The 15631-nt window shown below is 45.4% G+C and overlaps 2 protein-coding genes across 3 annotated transcripts in view; both read left to right on the top strand.

The window, feature by feature from the left end:
• Positions 1-15631, top strand: part of LOC121868859 (platelet glycoprotein V-like) — a 62761-nt gene that overhangs the window by 18040 nt on the left and 29090 nt on the right. The window contains exon 2 of one of the 2 annotated variants that reach the window (XM_042369849.1): positions 7069-7186. The gene's annotated coding sequence lies outside the window, so the exon portion shown is untranslated. The remainder of the gene's footprint in view (positions 1-7068; positions 7187-15631) is intronic. The other variant, XM_042369850.1, reaches the window with a different exon arrangement.
• Positions 1-15631, top strand: part of LOC121868700 — a 38054-nt gene that overhangs the window by 5712 nt on the left and 16711 nt on the right. The gene's annotated exons all lie outside the window — the stretch shown is intronic.

Here is a 15631-nt window from a genome sequence, read left to right as displayed (position 1 = left end):
AGATGCTTCTCACACACACACACACACACACACACACACACACACACGACCACCTGACACATACCTGACCACACAACCAAGACACAATGGAACCCTGAAATATTCTCCAAACTGGTGTCTCGTTAATCAGGTGTAGGAGGGTGACACGGGGAGTGACGTAGGGAGGAAGGGAAGAGGGTGTGAGGGAGGAAGGGAAGGGGGTGTGAGGGAGGAAGGGAAGTGGGTGTGAGGGAGGGAGGGGAATACGCAGCTGTTGTGGAAGAGGTTGGTTGTCGCACCGCCACTGAGGAAGGAATTTGTTCAAGGTGTAGAAGTTGCTGCCACTAAACACCACAACTAAACCCGTAGTTAGCCAGCTATGAGTGTGTTGGTCCATAAGACAGGGGGCGATGTTGTAACGAAAAAAAATAATGAAATCTATTTTACAATGCCGAACGAATCACCAACACTACTACGTAATTTTGCATCAGAATCGCGCCAAGGCAGTCAGTCATCTGTCGAAGGACGGGAAGTAATGCTGGTATATCAGTCCCTGTAATGTGAGGCTGGGGCTAGTGATGGCGCCCTGGGATGAGGAACACAGCTGGGGGTTTATCAGTGGTAGTCGCAGAAGGAGGGAAGAAGGTAGATGAGGAGGGACGAACGGATAGACGGTGAAAAGGAAGGAGCTAGAGAGGGGGTAAGGAAGGAAGGAGGGGAACTGAAGGTAGACAGGGAGAGAAGGAATGAGTTAGGGAGGTAGGTAGAGCTGTGAGAAGAAGATTGGAAGGTACATAGAGAAATAGGAAAGAAAATACATACATTAGTAGCAAATGAAAAAAGTTAGGGAGGATAGGGTGTAAGAAAGGTAGATATTGGTGAGAACGGAAGGAGATAGGGAGGGAAAGAGGTGTCCCTGGGGGCACTCTGGTGATTGGTGCTTGGTGCCGCGTCACTTCCCGGAGGAGGCGGTGAAGGGGAGGTGCTCACTGCTGTATCGTGGAGGCTGAATCGTCGGGGGGTGCAAATCTGGCCCTGGCCGAGTCGAGCGTCGCCTCCCCACACCCCTAATTGTCTCTCCTTCATGTTAGTGTTGTTCCTTACTTATATCCTGTGTGTGTGTGTGTGTGTGTGTGTGTGTGTGTGTGTGTGTGTGTGTGTGTGTGTGTGTGTGTGTGTGTGTGTGTGTGTGTGTGTGTGGAGACAGCAGCTGCGCCCGTGCTACAGTACCATATGGTCCGCCTCTCACCTCCACTTAACGAACAACAATTATGACTCCTCAGATTATCCTACACGTCTCATAATGTTCTTTGACACCTTCCCTCCCTCCCTCCCTCCAGGATGTATAAGAAAGGAAGGGATGGATGATAGGAGGCTGTGTGAGGGAGAAAGACAGGCCAAAGATGTATGACGGACGGAGAGTGTTGTGGATGTTGTAATGTTTGTGCTGGGGGGGTGTTGTAGTGTTTGTGCTGGGGTGTTGTGGTGTTTGTGTTAAGGATGTTGTAGTGTTTGTGCTGGGAGATGATGTAGTGTTTGTGGTAAGGATGGTGTAATGTGTGTTGGGGGAAACGACACTACAGTGAATACCGACGACTCATTGATCTCCTAAGGAGGGTAGGGTAATGGGTGACTCGGGTGGCTATGGAGAATAATTCATGGTTTATGGGCCAGCTATGGAAGGTGATCCCCCTGACGGTTCGAGCCAGACCTGTATACGGCTAATTTAAGGAGGTTGTACAAGAGAGAGAGAGAGAGAGTTAGTTAGTTAGTTCTAAGACAAGCCTCCCCGTACCATCCTCTTATCAACATATTCTCTACAACCACGTGAGGTCAATCCTGCCTGAAGAAAAAAATAATTCTAAACTCTCTCTCTCTCTCTCTCTCTCTCTCTCTCTCTCTCTCTCTCTCTCTCTCTCTCTCTCTCAGTACAATAAACACAGTCAGAACAACAAACAAACACAATGTTATTCCTGGTAATTTGAGATTCCGACTTGGTGGCTGTATAAAGACCTTTAGCCGAGGACTCACTTAACCAACCACCATGAGCAACCAGTATCAGTCACCATCAACCACTATTAACCACCCAAAACAACCACCATGAGCAACCACCATCACCAACAACACTGGTTTAGGTTAGGTTGGGTTAGGTTAGGTTGGGTTAGGTTATAAGTAACGCCTCAACGATATCGAACACACTACAACTGTTGTGTCTTGTCTCTGTAGCATCGCTGTGTTTTACCTTACTATCGCCTCTGTCTACACTAACATAACAACATAACATAACGTAACCTAACCTTGATTATTTCCTCTCTCTCTCTCTCTCTCTCTCTCTCTCTCTCTCTCTCTCTCTCTCTCTCTCTCTCTCTCTCTCTCTCTCTCTCTCTCTCTCTCTCTCTCTCTCTCTCGTGGAATTATGAAAGTGAGACAATTTATCACCGTTCTCCATTAAATCTTTCGGGGTAACTCAACAGGGAAGGCACAATGGTTGACACTCCCGCCAGCGACTATGTAGGAGGAGGGTCACAGTCTATACCACACGTCTCTCAATATGTCTTTTATTATTCCCCTCCACCTGCTGTACAGTACAAGAAGTGGAACATGTACAAGTCATCCATTGTCTGTATGTCTGTCCGTCTATCTGTTCGTAAAAAAACATTTTGGGGGGGAGGGGGCCAAGTTAAGATTTTGTCCTATCTAATTTCAGCTTAAAATTAACCACCCTTAACCTAACGTAAACTAAATTAATTAATTTAAACTAACCTAAACTAATCTAACCCCCCCCCCAGGTAGTATTAGGTGATTAGGGTGTTTAATAATTAATTAGGTGAATGAAGCTGGATGGAGCTAATCTTCGCGGGATTCCAATCGTTCCCATTCAGTGAGTTGAGAATTGTTGCGCTGATTGAACTGAAATTTTACATGGAGATTTGTATGGTGGTTATGTAGGTTGAGTTCGATGGTCAGAGTTGTCTAAACGGATTAAGGTCGCCATTCGACTTTGATATTTGAGAACAGGAACAAGCGGTGCCACCCTCTTTAGTCGTCAGGAACAAGCGGTGCCACCCTCCTTAGTCGTCCAGGAACAAGCGGTGCCACCCTCATGATCGTCAGGAACGGCGGTGCCACCCTCCTTAGTCGTCAGGAACAAGCGGTGCCACCCTCCTTGATCGTCAAGAACAAGCGAAGTGCCACCCTCTTTTTAGTCGTCAGGGAACAAAGCGGTGCTACCCTCCGTAGTCGTCAGAACAAGCGGTGCCACCCTCCTTAGTCGTCAGGAACAAGCGGTGCCACCCTCCCTTAGTCGTCAGGAACAAGCGGTGCCTCCTTAGTCGTCAGGAACAAGCGGTGCCACCCTCTTTAGTCGTCAAGACAAGCTGTGCTACCCTCCTTAGTCGTCAGGAACAAGCGGTGCCACCCTCCTTAGTCGTCAGGAACAAGCGGTGCCACCCTCCTTAGTCGTCAGGAACAAGCGGTGCCACCCTCCTTAGTCGTCAGGAACAAGCGGTGCCACCCTCCTTAGTCGTCAGGAACAAGCGGTGCCACCCTCCTTAGTCGTCAGGAACAAGCGGTGCCACCCTCCTTAGTCGTCAGGAACAAGCGGTGCCACCCTCCTTAGTCGTCAGGAACAAGCGGTGCCACCCTCCTTAGTCATCCAGGAACAAGCGGTGGTGCCACCCTCCTTGGTCGTCAGGAACAAGCGGTGCCACCCTCCTTGAGTCGTCGAGGAACAAGCGGTGCCACCCTCCTTGAATAATCCAGGAACAAGCGGTGCCACCCTCCTTAGTCGTCAAGGGAACAAGCAATTGCCACCCTCCTTAGTCGTCAAGACCGGCGGTGCCACCCTCCTTAGTCGTCGGAATTAAGCAGTGCCACCTCCTTAGTCGTCAAGGAACAAGCGGTGCCACCTCCTTAGTCGTCAGGAACAAGCGGTGCCACCCTCCTTAGTCGTTAGAACAAAGCGGTGCCACCCTCCTTAGTCGTCAGAAAGAGACAAGCGGTGCCACCCTCCTTAGTCGTCAAGGAACAAGCGGTGCCACGCCATGTGATCGTCAAGACAAGCGGTGCCACCACTCCTTGATAAATGGGAACAAGCGGTGCCACCCTCTTTAGTCGTCAGGAACAAGCGGTGCCACCCTCCTTAGTCGTCAGGAACAAGCGGTGCCACCCTCTTTAGTCGTCAGGAACAAGCGGTGCCACCCTCCTTAGTCGTCCATCTAATTGGAGCATAACATACACAGGACTTAACCAACCCTATACCAAGTCGCTGTGTTCATTTTAGAATTCATGGGAACACTCTGTGACGATACTCTTTGGAGCGAGTGTATCTTTCCTGTTTCATAAAAAGGGTAGAAATTAAGGCCGAAAAAACACACCTCCACCGCCCGCCCACCCACCCACTCGCCCACCCACTCGCCCGCCCACGTAACCTGATCTAAATTATTTTTACTTCCCCTGACTTAAGCTAATCTAATTTAACCAAACTTAACCTAAGCTAACTAAATCTACTAACTTAACCAAGTTTAATTCAACCCAAGCAAACTTACCTGTAACATGAACTGGCTTAACTTAATGTATAGTCAAATTTAACTTTATCTCCCTAATTTAACCTGGTCTTAACCTTACTTAAGTTTCTCCTAACTTAACCAACCTAACTTGAGCTGTATCTGTATCTGTACCTGTATCTTTATGAATTAACAAGCTGCTGGCGTAACTATATTGAAATTCTCTCGACCAATCACAAGCCAGGAAAAGGGTAAAAAAGCAAAAATCATCCGACTATGACCATATGTTAATGAGCACTAGATGACGTCACCAATAGACTTCACATCAAACCTTAAGTCAATCGCGTGAGTAAAATTCCGAAGAAATTAGTCAGAACCTCCTTTAGACGGACGGACGGACGGACGGATAGGTGGACGGACAGACTTATAGGTGGATGGAGACGACTACTGTGACTTGAGTAATTTAATCTGTTTGTGGTTAAGAAGCAAGTCATCTTTGTAGCCGGGATGACCCCCTTCCTACACCACCAGGGTGTTTTAGTGTCGAGTGATGGAAGTAGTTTGTTTGTATATTTTTATGACAGCCTTTAAAGTGGTCGTTGGTGTGTGTAGTGTTACGAGCCTCCGTCTGTCTGTCTGTTTGTGCGTCTGTCGTCACCCAGGAGCCACGGGGGGGATTGGGAGGGAAGGAGAGGGATAGATGGGAGTGGGATTAGGAGGATGGAGGGGGAGGGAAGAGGGTAGGTGAGGAAAGGAGGTGTGAAGTGGGTGGGGTGATAAGGAGGGTAGGCGGGGACATGGAAGAAGTAGGGGTGGGGTGGGGTGAGGAAGGAGAGGAGAGGGGACGAAATGATAAGGGGGTGGAGAGAGAGAGAGGAGAAGAAGAGGAGGGGCAAGAGACGAGGTAGACAGGGGGTAAAAGGAGGCGGATGAAGCGGAAAATTTATACCTCCCCAAAAAAAACGAAAGAGAGTGGGGGATTGATTACAAATTTACCAGTATTTAACGTGTACTATATTCATGGCTTCCTTATTTCAAATCAGTACCTCATCTACTGTGATAAGAAACAAATTATACTCCCCTGTCTGTCTGTATGTGTATCAGTTTGTCTGTCTGTCTGTCTGTCCCCTCTATGGTCCACGTCTTTTTGGGGTTTGGGGAATATTATGTGCCATCCTCCCGGGTAACTAACTCATGGTAACGCAGCATCACCTTCGGATATCTATAATTTCACATGACGACGTATGTAAATGATCATGAGAACTTGCTGTCACACATTCATCATGACCTCGTTATACAGCGATCATAGTTATTCATTTCCGGCAGCTTCTCGTCTGTTATGTATGTATGTATCAATATGTGTGTGAGTATGAATGTATATATCCATGTAAACACAGTCATTTTTTTATTCGAGAACCTTAACTATATTTTAGGACGTGCAATAAACGGAAACCTAAAAATCATTAGTAATAAATTCTGAAGCCAGAACCAAACTTAAGGCGCTCTCGGGTGAATTATCAGGTGATCACTGCCCGTCTACCTCATCCGGACCAGGTAATGAGTCAAATTATATCATTGTTGTCCCAGGCTACTATATGCACCTCATGTTTCACAGAGAAACTTAAAGGCTTCGGATTCACGTTCAGATACTCTCGGGGTTCACACCTCACGGAAATAATGGATTGACAACGCTGGGTGTACTGGTCGGAAATGTCCCCCAACTGTACGTTTATGTTCAGGAACGAAGAGCTGGTATATATGCAGTATATGTTTATACTTTTATCGGCAGTATAATACGGTGTTACGTGCAATAAGAGGCTGTAAACCTGTTGACTGGCACCCGACGCGGCCAAGATAGTTTTGACAGTAGCCCACAATGACTCGGTGGTGAGGTGAGGGCCTGGCAGTGAGCCACACACTGAGCAACACTCTTGTAAATCTTAACTACATAGTAAACGTTTACTATTCATTCCCAACTGCCCTAACTCAACGAACTTAACTGAACCTTGTTTAAATTAGTTAAATCTAATTTAAACCAATTTAACCTACAATAATATACCCAAATCTATTTTAACTATACCCTAAGTTAACCAAATTTCACCATACCCTAACTTAACCGTAACCTAATTTAACCTAACGTAACCTAACTTACACTAATTTAACTTAACTTTACCCAACACATTCGTATTCGTCAACTACAGAATAGCAGAAATCATTGTTAACTCTATATCTAATTACGATACACTTTACAAACATTGTACTGTTCTTTCTTCTATAACGCCATGTTTTGTGATAATTACAGATCTGCTTAATATTGGTGCAGCAAACTGTGGTTACAATATATTTCTGTATATCTGTTTACTTGTGTGAATTTTCATATACTCGTATACTCGTAGAATCAAGAAGTGATATTGGATTCTTTAATAACTTTCACACTCACTTGAATTCCGCATAACTGAGTATTGACAATGATTAATTAGCACTTAATTTGCTATAGTAGACCTATACCTGTGTACTAGCAGACATACACAAGGGTGGGGGAAGGTGTGGTGGCGTAGTATAACTGATGATGTTAATCCCGCAGGTGTGGTGTCGTCGCCAGTGTCCTCTACGCCGTCGTCTTTCACCTGTCTCATTGATACACATCTGCTGGACGCCCGGGCAGGTGTGGCTAACGTATCCTGCACGACATCTGTGACCTGGTGAGTTTATATTGGTAGTACATCACCTGTGTGGCTTGTGAACGGTGGCGCGTGTGGTAATGTGTTATCAGGTTCCGTGTACTGTGAGGGACCCTGAGCCACCGGACACAGTTTTGGACAAGGTGAAATTTGGTTTTGTCCCGTGATGAAGGGTGGAGTCCTTGGGCCGTAACGAGGTGTGGAGTTATGGGTGTGAGGTGGAGCAGTCAGAGCCTTCCACCGTGAGTCGTGATGATGATGATGATGATGATGATGATGATGATGATGCGTGTTTAGTGTCAGATGGATGCCTTCAGAAATGTAATGAGTCAGGTTAACAAGTATCTCTCTCTCTCTCTCTCATGTTAACTTTACGGTCCCGATACCGGCCTCAGGGGTTACATCAGAGACTTAAAGGTGAAACGATACTGATAATAAACCCCTACTGAGTACTGAAGACATTAATAGTGTGTTTTATGGACCTAAAATTATGAGTGTCATGATCAAATGTGATTCTTTAAGGTGACCCTTGGGGGAAAAATTGACCAGGATTGGGGAGATATGAGTGTGCTTCTCTCGAGTCTCAACCCAGGTCAATTTTTGTTATATTATTGAGGTATCTCCTTAATGATCTACAGTTGACATTAGTTATTTATTAGTCCCATAAACATATTACTGATGTCTTCTGTGCTCCCATGCTCTCAAAATCAGCATCGTGTCAACTCTAAAACACTGGCGTGGGACGGTCTAAGTGTCAGAGGGACCCCGACAAAGAGTGTGTCGTGGCCAGAAACATTACCTACAGGGACTCTAGCATTACCCAGCCTCCTCACTCACCCCCAGTGACAGACGAAGACATACCGTGTACTGTCAGCCGTGCCCGAGGTGTGTCACTCCACCAACCTACCCCTGCATCTCCCCTTACAGCACAATTTCAGCATCTGTTTAGTTTTTCGTGTACCATTGCCTCACAGGATAGGCACTAAGAGATGGTGGCTCCACATAAGTTATTTCCACATCTCTCAGTCTATCCTTATCCATCAGTCTAACTCTGTCTATCAGTCTATCTCTATCTCTATCTATCAGACTATCTAGGTGTTGTCATCTTTGCTCTTCTTTACTTGTGTTTGAGTATGTAACGACAGATGCAGGGACATGAAGGAAGGGGAGAGGCGGTATGTGGATGTGAAGCAAGGCATTTGTAGACAGTGACCGGGAAAAGCTGAACGTAGAGGAAATATCTCTCATCCTTGCTCACATCCTCCTCACCGCCTCGTAGGATACTCATCAAGGATCACACCATCACGTATCTCAGTGCTACATGATGTTGTTGAGGTGAGAGGGCATCGAATCCGCGAGCAATAGATTATCAGCCGAGTAAGATAACCATTCTGCCAGGTAACCTATGAAAGCACACACGTACAAACCTCGACAAACCGCCAAAATCACTGTGAAATTATCCATACGGGGTTTTGTTTATGCCTCAGCTGATTATATAGCCGGGGATAATAACTGCTGTGCCACTTCATTGCACATGTTAAGCCTGGTAAAGAGGCTCACCACTTAATGTAATTTGAATTGGTAATTGCGTACCCGTAAGCTGTCCTCGGCTGCGGGCCATTAACACACGCTCTACTGTACTCCACGCTGGGGTGTTAATATTTGTGTTTAGATATTATTTATTAAAACTATTCAGTAAGGTTCTTATAGAGGAAAATTTTGTTTCTATTTTTAGTGTATTTAATGTTGATTTTAATTTCTATTTTTGTTTATTTTCAAAATGGGTGTCGGATTTTTTTTATTGCAACTGTTGTGTTTATTGTGGTATTTCAACACACACAGACACACGGCTGTCAGGACGGTAACACCTAGACCCCGCGAGTATGTGTTAACCAATAGTCGAACTCCCGGTATATCCCCGAAAGACCCGTACGTTGACATACTTACACGGCCTCTCAGGTATACCAGTCCACTATGTATGGAAATGACATGACACAAAGAGGGAGCAGTGTTTTCCCACCAAATTTCAGGAAAATCTGTCAACCCTATTTAAGAGTTGACTTCGAGGTGACGGTGTATAAGGTTCCATTAATATATTGCCAATTCCTTTTAAGATATAATAATAATAATAATAATAATAATAATAATAATAATAATAATAATAATAATAACTTACAACAACTAACACAACAAGACCAACACTAATAATAACATTTACGAAGACTTATAACATCAGGGTCATACATTACAGATTTGTCGGCCCATAAATCCGGGTTGTGATCACCTGATAACACCTGCTGTCTTTGAGCGGAAGTCTGCCGTATAGTAACCCGTAATTAGTTTAATTGGCCCTACCATAACATCAGTCAGTGGGGGGAGAGGAGATGAGAGGAGGTTGGTACAGGAGAGGGGACTGGGAGAAGAGTAGGGGAGAGAGGGGACTGGGAGGGGGGTAGGGGAGAGAGGGGACTGGGAGAGGAGTAGGGATAGAGGGGACTGGGAGGGGGGTAGGGGAGAGAGGGGACTGGGAGGGAGTAGGGGACTGGGATGATGGTAGGGGAGACAGGGGGTAGAAGGCATTAACCAGGAGGGGAGTAGAGTACCGCCAGATGGTGAGGGTGAGGACGGGGGGAAGAGGTGGTACGAGGAATTGTATTTGTGTCTCAGGACAAAATCCCAACACTGGAAAAAAAATCTCCATACCTAACCTACCCTAACCCTATGGCCTATACTGAAACTGAAGGTGATAACATTGAACCAAACGTAACATAATTTAACCTAAACAAACTTCACCTGATCTGTATTCGATTACCATAAACTTGTCTCCCACCTTAGAGTTACACGAGACTGTGGCGGCTTTGTGTTAAGTAGGGAGAGTATTATCTCTTAGTGTAGTGATACAGAGTGAGGAGAAGGTAGAGGGTGAGAAGAGGGGCGAAGATGAGGAGGAGGAGGGTGAGAAGAGGGGCGAAGATGAGGAGGAGGAGGGTGAGAAGAGGGGCGAAGATGAAGATGAGGGGTGAGAGAAGGAGGAGGGTGAGAAGAGGAGGAAGAGGGGATAAGATGAAGATGAGGAGTGAGAGAAGGAGAAGAATGAGAAGAGGAGGAACATGGGATAAGAAATTGCCAAAGACGCGAATCACTTCTGAGAGACGGCTGAGTAGAGATAACTTGTGCTGAGTTTCAAGGCAATCCAGTGTATCATCCTTGTGAAAAAATTGTTGGCGGATGGATGGGTGGATGGTTTTTCGGACGGGTGAACAGAGAGACGGATGAATGAAAGGACGGGTATAAGGACAGACTGGCAGACGGAAAGTGTAAACCCAAATATTGTATGAGACAGGAGGGACGTTAGGCATTTTTAGGTCCTGAATTCTTATACCTTTAGCCTGCCTCCCCCTCCATCAGCCTTCTCCTCCCATCACCCCACCACCACAGCACCCCCACTACCACCCACCACCACAGCACCCCCACTACCACCCACCACCGCAGCACCCCACTACCACCCACCACCACAGCCCCCCACCACCCCGCCACCACAGCACCCCACACCACCTGCCACCACAGCCCCCACTACCACCCACCATCACAGCCCCTCACTACCACCCACCACCACAGCACCCCACTACCACCCACCATCACAGCACTACCACCCACACCATCACAGCACCCCACTACCACCTGCCACCACAGCCCCCACTACCACCCACCACCACAGCACCCCCACTACCACCTTACCACTCACAGCACTCCCCACACACTCACCACCACAGCACATACCACCCAGCCCCCCCATTCCTATAACACCTAGACTTTCCATCAATCAGGTGATGGTGGCCGGGGAGGTAAGCGAGGGAGGGCGACATGGGGACAAGTGTCGACGCTCGTGGTAGGCGAAGGAGGGGATGGGGAATAACAATAGAGGGAGACTGGTGTGTGTGTGTGTGTGTGTGTGTGTGTGTGTGTGTGTGTGTGTGTGTGTGTGTTCGCCACCCTGTCTGCTCTCTCCTCTAAGGTCAGTTAACTGCTTGAAGGTCATCGTATTCTTGTATCGCCTCGAGACTCTCTACCAATAAACTTCCAGTACATGAAGTTAATCTTCCTCTGAGTACCTTAACATACAACATTTGCGTCTTAAATATGTTGAAAGTCGTCCTCGATGCCAGAGAGTCGATGTTCCTCTGTTATACACAAAAGCGTGACAAGATCAGAGGTAAAACTCGGAGCAAATCGTGTCGTGTTGTAGAGTATGAAGAGTTGTTTGTCTTGCCATGAAGTCTGTCAAGTTTGTGTGTTAAGGCCATCGGTTATATGCGTTCTCGCGTCACAAGTTACAGGGAAACGTGCAATTTCCTCCTAACAACTAGACTGTGATCTCCAGTTCAATTTGTTGGTGCCAGGCTATGAGCTGAGACCTGATCTAACCCAATTCAACCTAATCTTACCTAACTTAATAAGGTCTAATTAAATCCAACCTAACTCTACCCTATCCTAATAACCTAACATAAATAACCTCAGTCTAACCTAACCTTAACCCAACCTTAACCCGCCATACTCGTACGCTACGTTAGGTTGGGCTACAGGTCGTTAACAATAGAAGGGAGACAAGCGTGTACACAAGGCTTACAAGGGAACTATTTCCCAGGACACTGAAGGATGAGGAGAAGGTGAGGAAGGTCACACGCGAGGTCAGAGGTCAGCTACGGGAGGTCGGGCTGTTTATCTAATAAAGAAAAAGGTTAATTTAGGCTAACAGGTATGCTGCCCTGATCATTAAGAGGTCAGGTGTGGGTTGTAAGATGTGATGGTCGGAGGCGTTGTGTGTGACGGGAGTAAACACTGAAGTAATAAAGTAATATACTATATACTTAATAGGGGGAGGATGACCAAGAGAACAGTGAAGGGAGAGTAAATAGGTGAATTGTCTCACTCAACTCTGTCACGTAGGTATGTAGAGACAGTCTCCCCAGATGTGAGAGACTGGAAACAATACTCCACACACGGACGACGACTCATCCCTGTGTATAGTTGAAGTAGTTGGTCAGATTTAGAAGTTGAAGTAATGCCAAATATATTTATGGTGTACAGAGACGGAATTCAAAAACCGTCAAAGGAGATGTGGAGAGTCATAAGGCTTTATAGACAGAGAAATAATAAGAAATTGAGTCATACTAGCATTGAATTACACGAGGCTACGTCCATCCCCGCTGGGAAATCTTTACCCAGACTCGAATGTAAGAATGTGGTTGGGTGGGATGAGGCCGAGCAAGTGAAGATGAAGTGTTTGAAAGAGATGAAACGAATCCCATTGTTGTGTTTATGATGAAGTGTTGATCAGTGGGTTACAGGAACTTTTGTAACTAGTGTACGTTAAGGTACTACCACTACAACGTGTATTTCAGTCTTCAGTATAGGATTTCGATACATTTTTATTTAATTTTTTTTAAGGAATCGTCTTTATAATCCAGTCACTACATGGGAAGAATCTCAGTAATATGTCAGTATCTCGGTAAACTTTCTGGATATAACGAAGATTTATGAGTGTCGTTACATATTCAGTCACTTGGTGGAGAATGTAAACAAACCACAGCCATTCTGGTAATAACCTCTCAGTATATAGATAATTTTTAAATCAGTGTTATGGTATTATTCTCTCTTGTCTATTATCGTTTACTTCTCTTCTCTTGTCTGGGGTGAGACAGAGGGGAGGTTGATGTGAGACGAGCACCAGTAAGCGACAGGAAATGACTACAAGCAAGAAAGGGGAATCACCCCATTTCCTCACCTCAACACCGCACATATACGCAGTGTGAAAAGCGATTATTCACGTGAGGATAGAAAGGTCAGTCGTTACATGATGTATGGGAGTTCATGAATAATAAATAATGTACTGGCTAATAATTCCCTGAACGAATTTTACTTTTACTGTTATTCTGATGGTGATTTGCATATTAGAAATTACGATTTAATTTTTTATTTTTTATTTTTTCTACCATGCTATATTATGTGGGTGGGTGGATACATTCCGTGTGTGAGTTGGTACAGGAGTTTAAGGTGTCGTTATTAACCTATTCTGTTATTCCTTTGTCTCCTCTTCTCTCCCTCCTCTTCTATCCCTACTCCCCACCTCCTCTTCTCTTTCCTTTACACCTCTTCTCCCCTCCACCTCCCGTTCTTTCCTTCTTTCCACCTCTTCTACCCATCCACTTCAATTCTCACAGTCTTTTCATTGCATTTTCTGCCTTTCTACTCCCCACACTCACGTTTATCAAGCTTTCAAACTTTACAGCTTTCGCACTACCACTCAGCACCCACTATGGTGAGGGTAGATCGTGGGTAAGTAAAGCAGGTTGTGGGCAGGTAGGGTAGGTAGGGCAGGTCTGGGGTAGGTCGTGGGTAGGTGGGTAAAACAAGCTGTTGGTAGAGTAAGGAAAATCGTGACTATGGTAGGCCGGATACGCCCCTCTCCCGCACCTTAACTTAATGTAAGCCTCACAGCACCATGTACAGTACGTCATAGCTCTCTCTCTCTCTCTCTCTCTCTCTCTCTCTCTCTCACGATTTCGGCTCATTAAGAAATCGACGATAAGTATTGCTTTCTCACACACACACACACACACACACACACACACACACACAGGCATCATCTGGAGACGTGATGGATAATACACGTCTTCAGTTTCCCAGAGTCTTAGTTTTTTTTTTCTCAGTTTGTGATGGTAGGAATCTCTGTGTATCCATGACGTCACTTGAGTAGCCATGACGTCACGTGAGTATCCATTACGTCACGCGAGGTTCTGTATTGTTTGATTCACAGTTAGAAAGGAAATTTATCGTAAGTGTCTTTGGGAATCCATTAGGTGTCAGACTGATATATTCTCGTATATATAATTAGAAGCAGTTTTTAACGTACGTGGCTTTGAGAATCTGCCTTTGTGTCTTAGGCTTAATGAGATTGTTAGATACACTCCCACATACCCAATTAGCGTGAAATTTAAATGAGTGTTTGGAAATCCATCTTCGTCGTTACTCAAGTGAGCCAGTTAGTTAGTTAGTTAAGAGGCCACAAAAATTTCCTTAATGGTTAACTTATCTTGTGAATTTTTATATCCTTTTAAGTCGTAAATGAATACAACAGTTCTCACTACTCTATTTTAGGCGAAAATTTATCGCACGAGGCTTGAAGAGTTTATCTTTGCGTCGTTATTGAAGTGAGACAACTGGATACATTCTCACAGCCTCAGTTAAGGAGAAAATTTTACGTAAGAGCGTTTGAAAATCCGGGACCTCCGTGAAGGATGTTGATGGGGAGGAGGAGGAGGAAGGAACACCTCAAGAAGTAACATAAATCAAGTCGGCGCCGTAAATTCCTCTGGCTAAACGGATCCCGTGACAAGCCATCAATATGTCGCTCCTTACTCCCCCCAAGCGACCAGCCTAGCTTCTTGGGCCGCTACAATGGCCTGAGTAATGTATTTCCTCTCCTCCACCCCCCCCCCCCAGGAGTAAAATCTATCTTAGAGGTCATCTGTCAAAAAGCGGGATTTACCACGACAGCGAAGACGTGACGCCAAGCCCTCCGCGACACCCATATGACGTTCTGTCACTTCCCCGAATCGTTGGCCATGTCTCACGTATTTTTATTTCCTTTATTCCTCCGCCTTATCTATGTTCTCTTTTCATTTGGGGGTTATCTTTAGCCCGCCATCAGGGTAGTTAAGCGGCCCTCCCAAGAACTCTCCCGAGCCGTCAATTTGCATATAGATTGATCGTTGACCTGTCAGAGAGAACATAAATTTTAGTTCATTAAAGCGAGAGTATGTGCAGGTATTAAAAGACAGGGGGTGGGCGAGTGGGGGGGGGGACCTTGGTTCACACGCTGGGCCAAGGGGGGAGTGGAGAGATAAGAGAGGAGAGGAAGAGAAAGAAGTGGAGAAAGAAGACAATAAGAGCGTGGAGGAGGGATATACTGTAGTGTGTGTGCGTGAGTGTCTCGTGTATGTATGTATGTTCCTTATGCATTAACACAGTTTTGAAGACAGTTAATATTTGGTAAGCAGGTGCACGCGGTCTCTAAGGAATGATGGAGCACACTCTCCCGTCCCTCCACCCGGGCAAAACCGGGTAACTTATCTAATTATTTGTAAACACGAATATTTGATGTTATGTGTTTGATGAACTCATTACTACTAGGTTTGAGCCTGATGTGTGGATTCGCATCTAAAAGAAATAATAATATTACAGCCTTGTTGACGTTATAGGTCATTAAGAATTAACAAATTCACGAGCGTTTTGCATAACAAGCAAATTTTGGTGTAAAGTTGTTCATAAGAGTCCCATCAAAACTGAAATTTAACTGTGATTCTCCCCATTAATATTTCAAATATTTTTATATATGTTCTTTAATGAATATCGTAGTGATATAAATTTTCTTCAAGGTTCCCCAGTGTTGATTTGGGTTGAATT

The sequence above is a fragment of the Homarus americanus genome, unplaced genomic scaffold (genome assembly GCF_018991925.1).
Source record: "Homarus americanus isolate GMGI-L3 unplaced genomic scaffold, GMGI_Hamer_2.0 scaffold30535, whole genome shotgun sequence".
In the NCBI taxonomy this organism is placed as follows: Eukaryota; Metazoa; Arthropoda; class Malacostraca; order Decapoda; family Nephropidae; genus Homarus; species Homarus americanus.
This window is presented reverse-complemented; position numbering and strand designations above follow the sequence as displayed.